Source organism: Anopheles merus, chromosome 3L, assembly GCF_017562075.2.
Source record: "Anopheles merus strain MAF chromosome 3L, AmerM5.1, whole genome shotgun sequence".
In the NCBI taxonomy this organism is placed as follows: Eukaryota; Metazoa; Arthropoda; class Insecta; order Diptera; family Culicidae; genus Anopheles; species Anopheles merus.
This window is the reverse complement of record NC_054085.1, coordinates 29,755,715-29,770,580: the sequence shown is the minus strand read 5'-3', so window position 1 is coordinate 29,770,580 and position 14,866 is coordinate 29,755,715. Positions and strand designations below refer to the sequence as shown.

Sequence of the window (14,866 nt, the reverse complement as noted above, 5' to 3'; positions counted from 1 at the left end):
CCCTTTACAACATATGACAACTAAAAACATATTTCCCCAAAAAAACACATGCTGGTAATTCGTCGTTAACTTTTTTGCCCTTGTGCCCCTTGCTGGAAGAACTTCACGTACATTCTTACAGTATGGCTGTCAGTGTCTAAAACCTCTAGAACCTCACCATCCATCCATCACACCCTTAATTCTATTGACCTTGAACTCGTTTGCTTCCCGTACCGACAATCTCTCTCGAACAAGCAAAAGTTTCTAATCAAGTTACACCTCGCTTCGTAACCCCCCTTGGTGGTAGACGAGTTCCCGAAAAGACGGATGCATACGATTTCCGCTTCCTCGGCTCAGCCGGCCAGCTCGGTTGTGTTTTGGGTGGTTTTATTGTCTTGTTTATTTTCGGGTTTCTAAATCCCGGAGTTTTTGGGGTAACGCCGCCAACACTAAGTGGTTTATTCGGTTGGAATCGAATTTAAATTGGTTCTTCCCGCCCGTTCGGAGAAGGAAGTGAAGGAAAGCTTCCGGTCTCTATGTCTCCCGCTGGCGGGGCTCGTTTTTCGTTCGGTGTCGTTAATTGGAGAGGCATGGAAATGACGAACCGAGCGATGGATCCAATAGAATCCGAGTCTGAAAGTCCTCTGAGTGTCTCGGTACCGACAGTGAGCGACGGGCATAAATCAATTTTGATGGTAAAGTTAGTCATGGCAGATGGCAGACCCTCTCACAACCGTTGCAAAGGCATAGAAAGCGACTGAACTGTGATTAACTGTTACGGATAAGGCGATTAAGATAATGTGTGGTAGAAGGGGAGACAGAACAGCTAGACGAAAGAGACCAACCAACTAGAATAGTTACAACTTCTATCGTCTAGGATCTGCACCGTTGGATGGTTTCGTGAGTCATCGCCGTAAACGTTAGAGAAAAGAACTCCACAGAACTCTGGACAAAAAAGAGGACGGTGTGCATGAGATCTGCCGTCCCGAAGGTGGCTTCCACTTAACGTAACGTTTTATCATTATTAAAAGAGCGTTTAACGAGCCAGCCAACGGTGAGCATAAGGTGTGGATACACTTTCACAAGTAGCGTTGCATGTTACGGAACGCTTTTCAAGTGGCTGAATGTCAATCGTGCAAAGAACCGAGAATAGAGAACAAGCAACCGAATGGGATAATGCACAAATCTTCCGTCACAGCTGCGTTCGCCCTTATGAGAATAATACAAAAAAGGGATCATCAGCAGGATACACTTGAATGATTCAGTTCGGAGAATATAAAGACCGAGTTTTGAAGCGATTTTTAAACGGATCCTCCTCGCGCGTCACCGCATTCTAAAGCAGTCTTGTAATTGGTTCTCGCACCAGCCACGTGTCACCGGGGCGGAATAGTGATGGTGAATAAATCTAAAACTACGACGAGTAACATTTATGACTACTCACACACTTCAGTTTGATCGCGTTCCGCTTGTTGCGTTGGACTGACGCGTCATTAGACGCGTTTGCTCTGATGGGTGATGGAAGCGCGCGCCTTGGTACGGGCGTCGATGCGTAACAACAGCCGGCAATGCGCAAGAAGATGCTGACACTACAATGCTGGCGTTTGTTTTCGGGACTTTGGCTCAAAAACTCGTAAGACACTTCACACGTGTTGTGCTTGTTTCGGGTGCTTGTAAGCTACGCGCTCGTTAACAGGGCACCTGTCTACTGGGACATCACTTCAAAAGCTGACAAACTTCACGATGGGTATCTTTTATCTTTCCTTCAGGAAACTCAAACCAAACACGCACTGTTTATCTGCTTTAAAACCGTCGTAATGGCTGGTGGAGGCAAAATCCGCAAGCTATTAGCCGCACAATTTCATTTCCACTACCGCTCGTTTCGTTTTGAATTGAGGCTGAAACACGCACACGCGAATGCTGTACGCACGAATGAAACACACCACACGATCGCAGTAGCCCGAGCGCACTCCGTTGGATTACCGCACACTGTCGACGCAGCATTCACCTAACGCGTAAGCTGGAGCTCTGAAACGAGACGGAACAAAGTGGAAGAGTGAGCCAGCACGATCAATCATTAGACGGCTGAGAAGCGTATGAGTAGTAATTACCACTCCCTTCCTTTCTGCCTTTTCCACAGACACACTGTGGCCCACACCCCATGGGACTCTCACAGACACACAGCTTAGGCAAGTAGCTACAGGTGGTTCCTGCACTGTGCCAGCGAATGGTTCTGCGAACGATTCCAGCACGCCAAGAACTTCTCCGCTGAGTTCTCGCGCGCGGCGAACAGCGGCGGAAAAGAACCAATGGTTCTGGTTGAACGGGTTTTCCGGCGGTAAAAGGCTAGATGAAGCAATTTCCTTTCGAGGTTCGAATTGATTGGTTCGGTAACTGGGCACCTACAGGAAGTTGAAGATTCTGATGTATTCTCCTCCCAGGTGATTCGTTCCCGTGGTCGTGGAGAAGAAGGCAGTAACATCACCACCCGCTGGCAGTGCGGTGTTGAAAATGTGAATTATAGGGCAATAAATCAGTCATTGCTCTGGTGCCGTGGAGCTTAGCGAAGAGCGCAACAGCAGCAGCAGCAAAAGCGAGATTCGTGCGTAATTCGAGGCACCCTGTACGTAAGCCTCTAGGCTTGATTAGTGGAGTTGATGGTTCAGTATGCAAATTGATCTCTATTGAAGCACTTTGCAAACTATTTGCTAATAGAATTCTGCATCTGTTTCGACGATTCTAGCTAGCACAGACGTATTATAACAGTTGCATTGCAGTCAGTGCTTTGTTTGTTTATTGTAATTAGAGTTGTCGATGGCGTATGCTACAACCGGATGACCTCGCGTCCCTCGCAGTGAATAAACCATGGGAATGAATTTTCCAATGCTTATCGGGGAATGAATATCAAACAGAATGCCAATCCGAATACCAATCCGAAAGCCCAGCAGGAACACAGATGTTCAGAGGTAAACATCCATCGGTGACCCTGCATGGCATCGACAGCCCCAGTACAAACCGATGATGCCAAGCGTCAAACCACCATTCATTTGGTGCGCCATTGCCACCAACACCACGGTACGGTCATTATGCTAATGAGCCATCGATCCAAATTGGTGTGGTTGCATTTTAATACTAACCCGGGGTAGTGGCACGGTAGCAAATCAAATGAAATGCATTCTGGGCGGTGAGGTCATGCATGCCTGCATACATGTCATGTCTGAGGGGTTAAAGAGAACGAGAGAAAGAGAACATCCAATGTATGCATGCATGCATGCAATCGTTGGGCAGGATTTGCTCCAGAAGTTGACACCGCACAGAAAGGAAGATGAGGTTGGGTGACCTCGGTGTGACGCCTAGACGTCGTATGGCCACCCCGGTAGCCGGAAGTGAATGCTCTGCCTGGTGACACGCAAGGCTCGATGCTACGAGCCTGCAGCGTATGTTCATGGTTTCTTTCAATGCTGCATAACCCGGGTGCAAGGTTCGGTCATTTGAATTAATTGAAATGCCGCACCAATGTTGTCCCAGATCGTTTTGCGGCCCAAGAGCACCGTTGCCAGTGTGAGTGCATAAGAAATAGTCACACACCTAGAGATGCAAAAAAAAAACAAGACAAACTCAAATGGGCCAATATGCATGAGCAGATAAACGAGTACGACTTGTGCGTTTTGCGCTGGATTATGACATCATCGGAATCGTTCCAGGGGAGTTCGGCGGAGCGGTGGTAACGGCAGGCAAAACTGAAACCTAGTTGCAATCCGACGGGGCCTTAATTTGGTCGAGGTCGTTTGGCTCTAGTCTCATTTCTCATATCTTATCCTCCACGCTTCGCCGCCTGATCTGATGCTCTAAATTGCAACTACTTTTTCTTCACATACCGTCTGTAGTGCAGATTGTGGCCGCTTCGTAATCGTTCTCGCGCAAGCTCTGGAACAATTTGTACCAAGCGTACAACGGACATTAGTTAAAGCATTTGTGTGAAGAAGGAACACCACCCGTCCTCATTCCGGAGCAATTGCTCCGAGTGATCCGTTTATCGATAGATGATGTGATAAAATTACGCTTTAAATTATCCCTTGCACACTCGCCAACAGCCGTTGGACGCGGCGGCGTTGGTAGTCGAGGTTAAGTGGAATTATTTCCATTACACCGAGGCCACTCGGTGCTACTCCCGTTAATAACATGGCCACCACACACTTCCTTCACAGTGCGCAGTTCTCACTGTGTCATTGAGCATACGAAGCGAGTTGAGGTTGCGCTATTTGCGAAGCATTCTTTGAATTTCCTGAGCGAAGGAGGGCTTCGCTGCTTTCCTGGCTGCGATTTGCAGTTGCGATGCAATTACTGAAGTCAAATGATGGCGTAGCATGCGGTTTACCCCACCGCACCACTGACAGCCGATCGCGGGAAGGGCGTTGACGGCCACTGAACTAATAAATTCTTGCATTAATTAGATCTGCAGGAGAAGGAGCTCGAGAGTTGCAGTGTGAGCCAGCGATCAACGCCAAAGAAGCTGAATGATAAGTTCAAACTGCTTTATCGCAGAAAGGTAGACACAGCACACTGCAGCAATGCTGCTGTTTTATTAATTTACGACCCGCGTACGAGTTCTTGATGACATTTAGCAAGGAATGGCATCACAGGGAGCTCTCCACGGAGGTGGACGGTCATCATCATTTAAAGTGCATCTTAAAATATCTGATTAATGCATTCTGGGTGGAGAAAATGTAGTTAGTCGTCGTAAGACCATTCACAGAAGCAGACAAAAAAAGGCACCTCGGCTCGCCGGCCCAGTGATATTCATCCCATTATTAGCCTAACCTCAATTTCACCATCAACCGCTTCGACAGCGCTGCAGTGAGCAGTTGCAATTGCATCATGATGATGCATTACAATAGCACTGCCAGGGACCATGGCAACACTCGGTGTTGGTCGTTGCTGTTAGCGAGCATTACCCGGCAGAAAATGCATGACATGACACCACTCTGTGCATGGTGTGCACAGTGTGCGTCGTGCAGGGCTGGTTTATTTATGTACACACAAGCCTTGCTGGCGCCAGCCCGAGCTGGTAAAGGTTGGGCCAACCGGGGCGCCAACAACTACTACTGCTACTACGTCCTGTCGAACGTTGCGGCTGGAGCAGCAGCTTGACGTACAAGGTCATTCGGTTCTGGCAAGGGGGAAATAATGGGTCACTGACGTCAGCGGTAACCAGGTACTGGGATAGTGCTTTTAGTAGATATACAGGACGAGATGTCCCAAGCAGATGACGACGAAGAGTTTGCTGATGATTGTGATAAAAATAACCGCGCACAGCATAAAAAAAACCAACACGACCCAATAGATACCATTAACGCCAGGAAAGGCTTCACAGGAAATAGGATTGAGGAGTATAATATCAGTAAAAGTGTGTCTCTCTTCTGTCATAAATCCATTTGTAGGCGTTTGTGGGCTTTCCTGCAAAAAACAAAAACGAAGGTAATATCCATTCGGAAATGGAAGGATAACGAATTGTTGAATACTGAAAAGGAATGGAAAATAATATTGAAGGATCATTCCCTCTACCGGTTTGTGGAAACGGGGTACGAAAACAGGAAAAGGTTAACAGAACACAAAAACAACGATGCATTAATTTATGCCTTCCACCCACGCGATGGATGTTTGGTTTTCGTAAAGCCGTTATGCTTTTGCTGCTTGCTTGTACAATGTACCTTCTTCTTCATCACCTAGCCGTAATTGTATCCGTTCTTGCCTTCTCTCTCAATGGTATTAATTTATGTATTCATACACTTTTCTTACACTTTGCTTACAAAAAAAAGCCCAAACGTACATTTGTGGTGAAAGTCTGCAGCAATGGCTTTGCCAAAGGGTGATACAATAAAACGGAGCTGTCACTTGTTGGAGAGGTAATGTAATGATTTATATCGCTCTGCGACTTGCGGGCGTGGACAAAGTGAGGGTTTCAAATTCAATAAGAGCCCACCAAAAGTGAAAAAAGAAAAGCTCAGTTAGGTTAAGGGATTACTGGTTGAACATAAATTACCTCTAAAAAAGAATCCTGTCAAAGTGTGACGCGATGGGGAGCGTCGTATCCATTAATCAGTTTCAACTGCAACGCTTTGTCCATTAAAAGTGGAGGAAATATAGAGAAAATGCAGTTACTGATTATTTAACCAAAAGGGTAAGACATACATGGAAAGCTACGGTTCTGTTACAGGCACAATCTCACATAGTTTGCTTTCCTTATCAAAAAAGAAAACACACCATTAAAATTGACATTTGATCGGTTCTATTGGTCGTGCCGCTGCTTGCGTTCAATCGTCTTGTATTACAAATCAAAGCAAACTGTCGATACGCGTCTGACATAATGCAGTCCAGTTCGAAAGGTTGACTCGAATCCAACTAGCGAAGGCTCGTGAGAAACGTTGATCAAGATATGATAATTCCCATCGCCTTATCCAACGCCAGCTTGTTGAAGCGCTTCGTATCGCGAGGATGACCACCATGACACACACACCGTGACCTCGAGTTGTTGATCGTCTGATTTATCAACCTATATTGACCGTGATAATATTTACCCACTTTGGATGGTTTTTTCTCGTTTGTTTGTTTGTGTAAACACACACACTCTGTGAGAACGTTCTATCCGACGTTCTACTGCGGTGAAAGGACTGATCAGATGCTGGGACCGGCAACAAACTCTTGTTGATGACGGTGCAAAGATAACGGGCGGTGAATGTAACTGAACACTCACGCCGGACCGCTTGCTGATGAGGTGTGAGAAATTAATATTCAAAAGCATTGCAGCTCTAGGAACTCCCATTCCCAGGAGACTTTGTTCCACCAGTTTGGACGTCTGTGGTCAGTTAGTCTTCACCGACCGGGAGATCATCTGGAGCTCCAAGAGTTCAACCACAGTTTTTCAAAGAGTGGCATTTGTAACGGTCGTGTCACTCCGCCCGTTTAGCTGCATGATGATAAAGTTTTTAACCGAAAATCCTCTTCAAATTCCACCCCCAAAATGTTTGACTTCTCTTGCGGAGAAGGAGAACCGTACGGTGGATGAACTTTACAAGCTCACACGAACCCTTTTTTCGGCCCGGTGTGTGCCTCACCGTTCCCAATTCCAACAGTAAACATACTCTGCCATTCCTGAGCTCAGGAACGCACAGCATGAATCCGGTTTATTTTTGGCAAACCGGTAAGGGCACTTCAAACTCCATGGAGATGCTACACCCACAGGAATCGTGCTCTTTTAGGAGAGGGGCTGCGTAAGTGTTAAAATGGTTATAAAAATGTTTCAACCTTTTGGGACCGGTGAAGAAGAGTTCGTAGTAGGACTAATAAACCGCACCGCATCGGTATTCCAACGACACGTTTGCGTTGAGGGTTTGTGGTGAGGTTCGGGAAAGGCGCTAAGAGAGCATGCAAATAATAAATGAAAATTAGATAAGGGATCAACGTGTAAACAGAAAAAACCCAGGGATCATGGAAGAGCAAACACAGCCGGGGAGAAATGTTTTAATTCTGTACGCTCGGGTAGGATAATTCCATGCTTTTTGCGTGGTACAAGCACGATTACATTTTTTGTCGTCTTTACGGGACATTCCGGGAGGAATTCGACGCTTCGTCGCTTCGTACAGGGATTGTTCCTGGAATGTTGGTTTACATTTTTATAGCACTCAAGGACATTTTTAAGCGTCATCTTTTTTTCACATCATGAGGAATTTACGCCCGAGTTTGTGCAACGTCAATGAGGGCAATAAAGTTCAATTCCTCCACTCGGTAAGACCTCAGCAACCTGACGAAAAGGAAGTGAAGCATTTCTGATCTGATTCTTTTTATAGCGCTGAGCGGCCCCAACCCAAACTGGTAGGTTTATGTGTGCTGCAGCAAACGGGAACGTTTGCTGCACGCACTCACTTTCACTATCTCCAAAATCCGGCTAATCTTCCATTGGGCACGTTTAACGGTTTGCCTGTTCTGCCTGACAAGTGTGGGTGAAAAAGACACTGGATTTAGAGGCTAGCGGATTCAAGCAACCACACATACTAAACAGCCTGTGTGCTAGGGTGATTTAATATTCAAATTCTTCTTACACAATCGTGACATCGCTTCTCCGGCAATCCGATGGGGATATGGAAGCATCACTAGTTCTGAAGATGCGCATGACAACTTCCACAGCAACAGATGGAACTTTATCGTTTCTGTCCTGTTTGCTTACGGTCAAATTGACTGCGTCAATAAACAATCAGCTCGAATTCACCACAAACGAAGACCCGCGCATTCGGCATCGTCAACGTATATTGCACGTGGGCGCATTCGGCCGGTTTCTCCATTCGAAATTGACGCCTTACACACCACACGCTCACTTCCTTAAATGGTGCTGGTTTCATCAGCATAAACGTGTTCTAGCGGACGGCTGTATGTGGGTTGACCAGCGGGACAGCAGCAAGAACAGGCACAACTTGCGAGCCTCTTCAAAGAGAAAGGAGAAAGGGACAACACGCACCAGAAAACAGCAAAACTACTGCCAGTGGGTCACGACCTTTTCGACCGGAAGCAGGCGAAGGGAAATGGTCACTCGCAAGAACTAGCCACCCTGGGTGAACCCAGTTTTTGGGCCTTTCCCTCGTCCGCCACAATGCGTAACCGTTTCTATTGGATTGGTTTAAGGGTTGATGGGCATAGAATGGTACGGAAAAACACAACACGGATGAGCATAAATTGCTCATAATTTGCTCGCCGGGGATAATTTGATGATTTACAAAAGGGGAATTTCCTGGGACCAATTCTAAGTGCAGCTTTTCGAGACGAGGGAGCTAACCCGGCACACCAAAAAGAAGAAAGGTTGTTTGTGCCTAAATTATACTTATAATTTTATCGTATTTGTGATCCCAAGCTTTGCTATGAATAATTTAGCTTAAACGAACAGGGATGGTGTTGATAATGAAGATATCGTTTTGAAGATCTTAATTTAAATGGAATTGAGGTGGCGTGGCAGAAGCGTATGGAAATGGATTACAATAAAGAAGTGATACTGAATTGACTGCGGTAGTTTACCAGCGCTTTACAGCCTTTGATGTAGGAGTTCTCTTCAAATTCAATTATGTATTTACTAACCCCACAACCACAAGAGTCTTCTGTAAGCCTTTTCCAACCTTTAATCATCAAACCGGGAAATTCAATCCATGCCCGTGACGAGGTAATTAAGGCCATGCCCAGATAAATAACCTTTCTCTCGCTCAACCTCTTCGCTGGCAGCAACACCTTGCCCCCGACACTGTGCGACTATGTTGTCCCTAATGAAGTAGTTAAATACTTTGTCGACGAACGAAGTTTGCAGCGAACGACATAAAAATGCTAGTCGCACCTTCGCTCATTAAGCTATCGGAAAGTGATATTCCATGTTTACCGAATCGCATTCAAACTCATTTCATATGCCATGCTGGGCTCATGGGTAGCAAGGCAAGCAAAGCGTGTTATGTTTGTGTGCTCGCGCGCGCTCGAGTGTTGCTTGCATGCATAAATTAACACTTGATGCGGCGTGTTGTGGACGCGGCTCAATTTTGACGGATGAATAACATGACCACAGAAGAACGTACGTTGGACGACCACTTCCGTTGCGCAAAAGTGCAGACAACAATCTAGACACGTTGGTCGAAGGGACAGGTGTCTACTTGGGGAGATGATCTAATCGAAGAAATAATTCAACCATAACCGGTAGAACAGGCGGGATGATTCGGACCGTTGGGACTCTGTATTCGGACAGCGTGTGTGTGTGGGAAAAAACCAGACTCGATCGTTTTGTCAACAGCCAGGCGGGGTCTTGGGTTCTGCCTGAAGGAAATGATAATCTAAATTAAAACCGTTAGGAAAAGTGTCGTGGTTATTAGTCAACGGGCTTTATGTTTTATGCTTCCTTTTCTTTTAGTTTTTCTTTAATGTAATTTTGTCTGCACTCTCCGTAGAAGAGGGCAAGAAAGCGAAGAAAGGAGAAGGAGAAGCATGTTAAAGCACAAACAGGAAGAGAGCTCCGTAGGACCAGGGTCGGTCCCCAATCGACAGAACTATACAACAACGACATAACAACAATGTCGGAACAGTTTCCGGCCAGACAAAAAAGTTTATTATATTTTTTCCAGAGACTCTATACTACAGGTTTTTGAAGCAGCATGAGATGGTATGTTGCAATGCTGTAGTACCGTCGCTCTGGAGGTATGCTGAAGAAATGCAAGTTCCGCTCGGTTATTCCATTATAGCACCGGTCATTGTACAAGCGGCTCTGAATACTACCAACGGAAAAAAGCATCACAAATCACTTAAGTGTCCGCAGCGCCGACGTCAACCACCGTTCGGAGCCGACGCATTAACGAGTTGTGCTCCAGATTTTTGTCCGCTGACGCTATTTCCTCTTTCCCCCAAAAGCTCACTAATGGTCGCTGGCTAATACTGGCTTCGAGGCTCTGTCTGACTGCCCGTATTCATCCGGCTAACGGAGCCCCAAAACTGTACTCTCCTCAACGTAAAGCCAGCGTTAGGCTGAAAGTTTGCACGCATCAGACACACTGCTGGACCCGAAAAGTCTGACAGTGGATAGAAAATTACGCGGGAATCTAAGCATTTGACAGAACGACACACACATACACACACTATTGGGATATTGGGAAGGAGAAAGGTTAAATTCTGGGCGGGACCCCGATCAGATTAGCGAAGGATGGTGGTGGAACCGGTTTCCTGCGTACGGGGCGCGCAGAGGAGAAAGAGAGTTCCCGAATTGACAGTGATTGATTTGATGGATGAGAATGGATTTACATTAAACCGGTGGAACTTGTGGGCGAAAAGGTTCAGCTAAAATCGTTAGATGCAACGAATCAACGAACCGCTTATACATCGGGGGAGTTGTCTCCTACCCTGTCTGCATTCAATATCAAGCATTTTTGGCACCACCTGGAACGTGTTCAAATGTTATCAGATACCGAGTAAACAAACATTTCCACTTCGTTGAATATCTAATAAGAAGCAAATTGATAAAACCACCAGAAAGTGCCAGATTGATGGCAAAAATATGTATGTGTTGTGTGCTGTTTCGCTTGACAGGTTGGACAAGCTTTTAACCGTTGGACAAACGAACCGCTTATCAGAAATACACCTTTCGGGAGTAGCTTTCATCGTGCTGTCACAACTAATGCGAATTGCGGAGTTTACTGTACTTTTATACATTGTTTTTCGTTGGTGGAACTATTTCGTGGCCCCAAAAAACGATTCCAACTCCCCCGTTGGACGCGTGACAAAACCGGTGACAGTTTGATGAATGTTCCGGTCGGTTTTGACCGCTGACCTCTAAAGTGCAAAGGGCCCTGTATTCCGGTGCTTTGGTGAAGGTTAGCGCGACCGTAGCAATTGGTGTTAATTGAATTGTAATTTATTTCCATTTCTTTCCCATTTTCGGCACCCGCAAGCACCTTAAGGCCCGAATTTCGTGACGGCAGGGTGGGAAATAAAAGCGTAACTGTGTTTGTTGGGGTTTCTGAGGGACAGTCGGAAGAAGTTAAGTGTTACATTGCGTGTGTGTGCTCTTTGCTCTTGTGTTTCCGGCAAATGTTGACCGATGTTTGTTGAATGATTTGAAAGTAAGACAAATTATTCTTTAACTAAGAATCTATTACTGATGTGTGGTGGTGATGGAATAGGTGTTTGGTTCGTATTTTGTACTTAACTTGAAGGTAATGGTGTCAACAGTTAACTTTGTTATTTAGCAATCGATTGATATTATTCATTTTAACAAACAGAATCTGCTCAACAAGTTGTCACTACCGGCTTTGCCCAAGATTCCAAGAATCCACGCCCCAAAATGGCCCTAATCTTCTAATCCACTACCCAGAGTTGTTGAAGAAGAGGAACAAGGAACGAATCGAGTGTGACCAATCTCGATTAAACTGGTCGCTTGCACATGTAAATGAACAACCGTCACCAATTCCTGCGTCAGACAACAACCTGCAGAACCTACTCCAGGTTTCGACGAGTTGATGTGCTGACAAGTTACGAGCCGGAGCGCGATTACGTACGCATCCGAGAGGTAGGTTGAGGACACAAGCTACAATTTAGAACCGGTCCCGGGTACACAATACACACACCCCGACACATTCATGCGATATGACCGGTGCGCCTGACAATAAAATGCGCCAACCGGCCGCTCGAGCGGCAAGAGCCCGGGCAGGCAGGGGAAGGTCTATCAAGAGCGTATTTGCGCACACACTTCATACGCGCACATAAACAATTGACTTCAATTTAGGTTTGAATTTATTTGTCATCAAAGTCGAAAGTGTTAAGCCCCCGATGTGAGTGTGCTCGACGTCCCGAAGTCGAACGCATTGGGCTGGATGTATGGTGGAATGCAAACTGCAACACAACACGGCTCCGTTGTATGTCCAGGGTAAACCACAATCCTGTCCACAACAGATCCTCATGGACGACTCGACTCGAACGGGGAGAGCGGGTAGGCAGTGTAAGAACGAACCGTTGCTACAACGAAACACATTACGCAAACGTCTTCTTTGGTCAGCAATTTAAACTGAGACATAAACGGAGGATGTCTTGCGTTCTTGGGGGTGAGAGTTTCGACACACAGCACAGCAAGCAAAGAGGACGCCAGGCAAGCGCAAGCGAGCGTCTCGACTGACGGTCCGTCGCAGCTACAACGGATTTGGATTTGGTGCCGAGGGGTTGTGGTATTAAATGTATGATTTATGTTGCACACAGCAGCGGGAACAGTATCTAGGGGGTGTGTTTCTGAGGAAGCGAGCAAGCGACCACAGACCACAGACAGCTGGTCCGTACGCAAGGGCTTGCATAATACAGCACACGGTACATGTTGGCACCCACACATGCCCCTCGGGGGTTGGTTTCGCTCTCCGTCTTTATCGTTCGTTCCGGTTGAACTATTGATTTAATTGTTGAATCATAAAACTTTAACTCGATTTCGAATGGGAAAGCGCCCGTGTATCGCAAGCCACCGTCGTTCACTGTTTTGCTGACACGACTGGTGCATATTTTTATCAGTTTATAATCCCTCCCCATCTCAACAGACCACAGTGTATCCAGCAGTTCGTGTGACTGTGAAATAAGGCAACACAGTTTACCATGGAACATTACCATATGATCGATCAATCGGGCACTAGTTATCGTTTTGTGAAAAACGGAGTTCAAAGATCTCTTCCAGATGGAGTAGCATTGGCTTTAAAATTTGTCCACCAGAGTATCAGCAACACTCATCAGCAGCCGTCAACATCTCAATGAGATTCCGAAATCCCCGACAAAGATGGGAAGATTGTACGCTTTTGCACTGTTATGGACATCTTACAGCGTCACCAAGATCGGGAGATACCCAGCAACACAAGCCAAAATCTGTTCGAGTCTTTCTAGTCGCAAGTCGTGCCAGAATCCCATTCCCAATGGTCAATTGCTCACACATTTTTGGTATGAATTTGTTTGTCCGATTTTATCAAATCAAGCTGCACTGCAGTCTCAGCCCGTTCGGAGCGGAATGGTGCCACCATATTCATTTGACGGGCTATTCTGACGACCGTTTGACCAAACGGCCCTCGCAAAGATCCTAATGGCGCAGGCAAATTGAGCAAAGCAATGATTTTTATCATTCGCTCGTGTTGACCACCGATGGGGCTGGGACTTCCCTTCTACGGAGTCACACTGTTCACGCCACCAGACATTCACGCCGGTGTTACATTTCTATGTATGTCAATGTCAGGTTTTTATTGTGCAGATGTTCTGATTTTGTCATGACCAGGCCAGAAAAAGATTAAAAAAGCAGATAAATTGCTGGTAGAATGCGACAAAACCAACGAAGAGCGCGGTTTGGTTAGATAAATATTGAAAATCTTTTGTACGATATGAAGCACGGTGTTGTCAAATATTTACCTATTCCTGAGCAGAATCCACTTCAGAGAAACTGGATTATCTAAAAAGAGAAGAAAAAATACGTACTTTTAAAGCATATTACACCAAAGAGCTCAACGAATGTAGAATAACCTCTTTACAAAGAATCAATGTTTGTGTTGCTACCCCTCAATAGTTCGAATAAAGCGCCTTTGGTAAATGTTTGCTTCGGCATACATTTAGCCCACAGGCATCCATTTATCTTGGCCACAAAAATTGCGATAAAGAATTTCACTAACCACTCATCTCTTCTGTGTATTTGCGCCCTTTCGATTGGAATTTTCTTTACATCGTCAATTGTTTGCATTCTCGTTCGAGATTGATTGTACCGCGATAGGAACCAACGAGCGGCATGTTGGGACCGATCCGCAAAGAGGGGCGAATTACTTTATGTTATGAAGTTCAGAAGGTAATGTTTCAGAGCCCTTCACAGTAGAGGGGAGTTGTGTGAGTGTTTGCTTCGCTTGAACACGTCTGGTTCTTGGGTCGGCTATCGCCCGGTTCGCATCTGTACCGAGTGTCTACCATTCCCCGTCCCGTGCAACCCATCTCTCGGGAGTCCTCTGTTTCGTGAGGAAGCCACCGACACGGGTGCCACCTTTGACCATAAATCGATGCCCCTTTCCTGGAGGGGCTGGCAGGAACCCGCTGTGAAGGGGATACTACTAGCAGGAAGATACACTATCGTGTCTAGCACTGGTAAAGAGAGCAGGGGAGGGAGCTCTTAATGGGACCATTTTGCCGTATTGTGTTGAATGAATCCCGGGGCAGCCGCCTGGTGTGATAAGCGATGTGTATAATGAAAAATACCACCGTCCGACCGGCACACGCGGGTCTGGATGGTATTTAAGATTAAAATTATAGAGAAGAGGCAAAAGATGATGATGGGATCGCCGTGCCGATTGGCCACAAAAAGGGAGGCTCCATAGTGGTG

At 46.1% G+C, this 14,866-nt stretch overlaps 1 protein-coding gene and 1 long non-coding RNA gene across 7 annotated transcripts in view; one reads left to right on the top strand and one right to left on the bottom strand.

The window, feature by feature from the left end:
* Positions 1–14,866, bottom strand: part of LOC121600391 (AH receptor-interacting protein-like) — a 61,813-nt gene that overhangs the window by 24,143 nt on the left and 22,804 nt on the right. For 3 of the 6 annotated variants that reach the window (XM_041928939.1, XM_041928935.1, XM_041928936.1), the window contains exons 3-4: positions 13,915–13,954; positions 1,421–2,004 (exon numbers count right to left, since the gene is read on the bottom strand). The gene's annotated coding sequence lies outside the window, so the exon portion shown is untranslated. The remainder of the gene's footprint in view (positions 1–1,420; positions 2,005–13,914; positions 13,955–14,866) is intronic. The other 3 variants (XM_041928933.1, XM_041928938.1, XM_041928934.1) reach the window with 3 other exon arrangements.
* LOC121600395 lies at positions 1,946–2,910 on the top strand. Its single transcript, XR_006005812.1, has 3 exons — positions 1,946–2,032; positions 2,117–2,347; positions 2,418–2,910. It is a non-coding gene; the product is annotated as an uncharacterized LOC121600395 (long non-coding RNA).